The sequence below is a fragment of the Diceros bicornis genome, chromosome 35 (genome assembly GCF_020826845.1).
Source record: "Diceros bicornis minor isolate mBicDic1 chromosome 35, mDicBic1.mat.cur, whole genome shotgun sequence".
Classification (NCBI taxonomy): Eukaryota; Metazoa; Chordata; class Mammalia; order Perissodactyla; family Rhinocerotidae; genus Diceros; species Diceros bicornis.
Window position 1 is genome coordinate 29,926,134 of NC_080774.1, and position 5,606 is coordinate 29,931,739.

Genomic DNA, 5,606 nt, shown 5'->3' on the forward strand with positions numbered 1-5,606 from the left:
TAAACGTAAGCTACTTGGAGACAGTGTCTGAGTTTTGGTAACCCCTGTGTCTTCTGAACCCTGCCAAGTATCTACTTTGTGGTTGGCGCTCAGCAAACATTTGGTGAACAAATGGGTAGATGAATGTTGGGAGAATCTCTGCCCATTGTATCCCTGGCTTTGGAGACCAGAATAAGAAAGCTAGAGGTTCGCCAGTTCAGTGATGTGCAGATGCTTCAAAATCAGTGTCAACTAAGCCGGGGTCCACAAATCCAGCCTGTAGGCCAGTCCGCCTAGTGGTCTGCTTTGTACCGTCCTTGAGCTAAGAATGGTTTCTACAGTTTTAAGAAGTTGTGAAAAACAGAGACAGGGTGTGGCCTGTAAAGCCTGCAGTACGTACCATCTGGCCCTTTACAGAACAAGCTTGCCAACCCCTGCTAAGCTGTCCCCTTTGCCTTTCCCGACGGCGGAACTGCAGGAACAGCTTCCTCTCTGATCACACTCGCCGCTCTGGGCTCCAGGGGGGAAGAGACTAAGTTGTATTAACTGGATTAATTGGGTTAACCTTGGCTGAACTCCTGGGGCACGAGCCTTGTTGCCCGACAGAACTTGCGTAGACCTCACCCAGTGTCCACTAGTGGTGGGGTGGATGTGCTGACCACAGACCACCTGTTGCAGATGGTTTCTGAGGTCAGTGTCTTTATGGGATTGCTGTCGATTGAGCTGGAAATGAAAGTACAGCCCGCTGCCTTTGTGCTCATTTCAGGTGGAGATCTGCACTGGTGCCGTGTTCATGAGGCTGGTCTTGGGGTTGGATGTTAACCTGGCCACCATAGTTTTGCTGACAATTACTGGCGTTTATTCCATCACAGGTGAGGTTACTCTAACCACACACGTGTTTATATTGACACAAAAGCTCTACTTCTTCTCCTGGTAGACATTGAGGCAGGGGTCTCCAGCTTTTGCCTTTTCCCTAAGTCTGTGGATCACATTGCTGAGGCTGGAGGGGGGCGAGTAGTGAAAGTAATCAAGGCAGGGGTGCCTGAGTGGCGTCCTACCCTAGAAATCAGATCCAGCTGGCAAGGCTTTCCAAGGGGACTGGCAGGGACGCAGTGATCATGTTTGGGGTGGGGCAGAGCCTGACCTCACAGGCCGCCAGGTAAAACAGTAGAAACCCAGAAAGAGAGTGAGAGAGAGGCAGCAGCTTCAGGCCACCTGGTCAGGCCATCACATGAGATCTTTTGTGCAGGCAGTTCTGTCCTAGACAGTGTCTGCCAGGATGTTGGGGGAGGGGGCGGCTCTCGTCACTTGTGTTTTCCAGCCACAGTGCAGATCTTGGGTGCTGGTAAGTGTCCCTGGCCATTCACCACAGTCCGAGTGGAGAGAATGTACTCAATCACTGGTCCTCGAAGTGTGTATGTAGGGGAGTAGGGGTGGGTTTTTCTTGCCCAGGGCCATGTGGGAATGTCTGGAGACATCTTTGGTTGTCAAACCAGGGATGCTACTGGCATCTAGCAGGTAGGGGCCAGAGATGCTGCTAACTATTGCTTCCGAACTGAGATTTTGTGATTAAAGGTGTACTTTTTGCTTAGGAAAAACTACCAAATGTTCATTCATCCAAAAGTGGGAAGTAAAGGGAAATTGGGACATAGAAGGGCAAGACAAGAATCCAACAAAAGATCATGAAGGATATTAAAGAGAGAAAAAGGATGTACCAGGACTAAGCATAAGTCGTTGTAAGACCCACTGAATTAAAAGGCACAAAAGGTGTGACCGTGGAGATCTGGGAGGACATAAGTACACAGAATAGGGACGCAGAGTAACTTTCACAGAGAGAGTCAGTGTGGCTTTCCTTCTCTTTCTCTTGCCTATTCAGGTGGTTTTGCAGCTGTGGTTTACACTGATACCTTACACGCTGGCGTTATGGTTCTGGGGTCAGTCTTGCTAATGGGCTTTGGTAAGTAAATCTTGAGAGGACCAGCTCCATGGGTAGAACTGAACCTAGAGCTGCCTGGGTCCATTTCAGCACCATCATCTCGCAGATGAGGAGACTGAGGCCCTCAGAACCCAAGAGCATTGTCTGCAGTCGTGCTGAAGGTGGGGGAGGAAACTTGTGCTCACTTCAGAAGGAGGAGGAGTCAGGGGAGAGGAGAGGCAGTGACACACTCTGGTGCTTTGGAACAGCGGTCAGGAGTGGTCGGCCACATTCCCCCAGCTCGGTGCCTCTGTCCGTGGTCTTCCTCTCCAGTTAGAAGCCCCTCTCCTTTACATCCACTCAATCCATCTGTCGAGGTCAACGGAAGATCCACCCCTGAAGGTGTGATTCTATGATTATTCCATCTACATGTCTTTCTTCTCTGGACTTGCATCGCTACCACACGACTTAACATTTTTTTGATACATACCTTCATTATTCGTTTATTGTGTCACATAAATAAATTATAACCCCCAGGTCCAAAACTTCTTAAGAACCAGAACTATTGTGTCCCTCACATAATATGCAGTCTGGGGCACATGGTAGGTGCTTATTAAGTAACAGGAATGAAGATAATAGCTGATATTAGTTATCAGGTACCATGTAAGCATTTATCTATATTGCCTCATTTAATCATCACAGTCGCCATGAGGCATAACTACTATGGTTATCCCCATTTTACAGACGACGAAACTGAATTTCAGTTAAGTAACTTGCTCAAAAGACACACCAAGAGCAGAACTCAGAACTGGGTCTCCAACACCAAAGCCCAGTATGCAAACTAACATATTACAGTCCCTGTAATGACAAGTACACTTACCCTAAAATGGAAATTTCCTTCCACCAGCTGGAAGTTGACCTCAGTGAGGTTGGTGTTACCACTGCTCCATGGGTCAGAGATTGGTCTTGCAGAAACCTGGAAGGAAAATCTCTTGGCTTGGGTATTGAAAAATGATTGAAATTATGTGTGAGTACAGTTGAAGGATTACGGTTCCATAGAGCATGTTGTTGAGCCCTATGGAATGAGAACAGATAGAATCAGTCACAGAGTCCTCAGTCTTACCAGTCAGTGAGCGTTAGTGCGCCATAAAGTATACTCAGTGATGCATTGCTGGAACACAAAATACGTTTCAGGCATAATCCAAGGAATTTTTAGATGAGCTGAGAAGCAGTAACTAATTTGAGTGACAAAACTATAAACTGTAAAACACACTAAGCCATTGTGTTTAGTTGTGTGCTGTGTTGAACATCAGCATTTTAAACACCTGCCAAGTCCACTGCAATAGTTGAGGAAGACATCCAAATAAACTTTAGGATCAGGTGGAATATTCCATTTAATGTTAGCAGTTATGTCTCTCATAATTATGTATTCTTTACTATTGTAGACTGAATGTTTGTGTCCCCCGCCCAATTAATATATTGAAATCTTTACCCCCAGTGTGATGATATTAGGAGGTGGGGCCTTTGGGAGGTGATTGGGTCATGAAGGCAGAGCCCTTGTGAATGGCTTAGTGCCCTTATGAAAGAGACCCCAGAGAGCTCCCTCGCCCCTTCTGTGGTGTGAGGACACAGTGAGAAGATGGCCATCTATGAACCAGAAAGTGGGCGCTCACCAGACACCCAAATAGCCTTGATCTTGAACTTCCTAGCCTCCAGAACTGTGGGAAGTAAATTTTTTTTTTATAAGTCACCCAATCTATACTATTTTGTTATAGCAGCCCAAACAGACTAAGACATTTTCTGAGAAGTTTAATGAGATTATTTAGTTAGGGTATTCATGTCAGTTCTTTTTTTTTTTTTTTTTTTTTTTTTTTTGTGAGGAGATCAGCCCTGAGCTAACATCCGCCAATCCTCCTCTTTTTTTGCTGAGGAAGACGGCCCTGGGCTAACATCTGTGCCCATCTTCCTCCACTTTATATGGGACGCCGCCACAGCATGGCTTACCAAGCAGTGCGTCGGTGCGCGCCCGGGATCCGAACCAGCGAACCCCGGGCCGCCGCAGCGGAGCGCGCGCACTCAACCGCTTGCGCCACCGGGCCGGCCCCTCATGTCAGTTCTTTTGATAAGTGAACTTTTGTAAAGTAATGGAATAATTATTTTCTGTTAAAAATATACAAGAACTTGTATATCCAAATGAGTGTTGTCCTTCAAACTCGTCACTGTGGGAACCCTTGCATGTACAATTTTATTTTTTTATTTTTAATTTTTTGGTAATATATACACAGTGAACAAAACAAAAGGGTACAGAGTAAAATACTTGTTGCCCTCAGTTTCTTAGTTTGACTCCCCAGAAGCAACCGTATGATAAGTTTTGTATATATCCTTTCAGAGATATTCTTCATATATACCAATACTTTTTTATCAATGAGATACATATTTTAATAGAATCAAAACAGAAAATTTTGCAGCCTGTGTTTCCACCACTGGTTCTATATCATAGGCAGATTTCTGTGTCAGCAAATAGAGATCTACTGCATCTTTTTTGTTTTTGTGTTTGTAATAAACTTTTTATTGAAAAGAACACAAGTCTGCGTTCCTAGCTAGATGAAATATCACGAAGTGTACACTCTGGTCACCAGCACCCAGGTTAGGAAATTATCTTTTTGTTTCTTCCTTTCCAAACTTTATACCTTTTGTTTCTTTTTCTTGTCTTACACTGGCTAGGACCGTTAGTACAGTGCTGACTAGAAGTAGAGACAGCAGGCATCCTTGTCTTGTTCTCAGTTTAGAGAGAAAGCTTTGAATATTTCACCATTAAATAAAATGTTTGCTGTCAATTTTTTGTAGAAACTTTTTGTCAGACCAATGAAGTTCCTTCTATTCCTAGTTTACTAGGACTTTTTATCATGACTGGGTTTTAAATTGTGTCAAGTATCTTTTCCACATCCACTGAGATGATTATGTTATTTTTCTCCTTTACTCTGTTAACATGGTGAAGTGTAGTGACTAGGTTTTGAATGTAAACTCAACCTTGCATTCCTGGAATAAACTCAGCTTTGTCAAGAGATACCCCAAATTCCTCTCCAAACTGGCTATATTTACTTATATTATCAGCAGTTTATGAGAATATATGTTTCCTAACATCCCAGCCAATACTTGATGTTTTAAGACTTTAAAAATTTGCCCAGTAGGTGAAGAAAAGAAAAAGGTGTCTCATTTTTGTTTTCATTTGAAGTTTCCAGATACTGGTGAGGTTGAGCATCTTTTCATGTACGGTCAGGCATCACCTAATGACATTTTGGTCAATGACAGACTGCATATACGACAGTGGTCCCACAAGATCATAATGGAGCTGAAAAAGTCCTATCACCTAGTGATGTCATAGCCATCATAACATCGTAGCGCAATGCATTACTCATGTGTTTGTGGTGATGCTGGGGTAAACAAACCTACTGCTTCATCCCAGTATCAAAGAGGCATTTCTCCCTCCAAACACCACTTCTTTGATCTGACCAGTGGATCAAGGACTTACAGCAGCTTTTAAGGCCTACTACCTGAGGAGGACCTTTGTCCAGGCTATTGCTGCAACTGAGGAAGATGCTGATGCAAGTCTGGAAGGATTACAACGTCTATGACTGATCAAGGACCTTGCTCGGGCTCAGGATGATGTCACCAAGGAGTGTATGAATGGCCTCTGGAAGAAGACACGCAA

At 44.2% G+C, this 5,606-nt stretch overlaps 1 long non-coding RNA gene across 1 annotated transcript; it reads left to right on the forward strand.

The window, feature by feature from the left end:
• Positions 1–340: 340 nt before the first annotated feature.
• LOC131398671 (uncharacterized) lies at positions 341–5,291 on the forward strand. Its single transcript, XR_009216957.1, has 3 exons — positions 341–851; positions 1,856–1,936; positions 5,130–5,291. It is a non-coding gene; the product is annotated as an uncharacterized LOC131398671 (long non-coding RNA).
• The last annotated feature ends 315 nt before the right edge of the window (positions 5,292–5,606 follow it).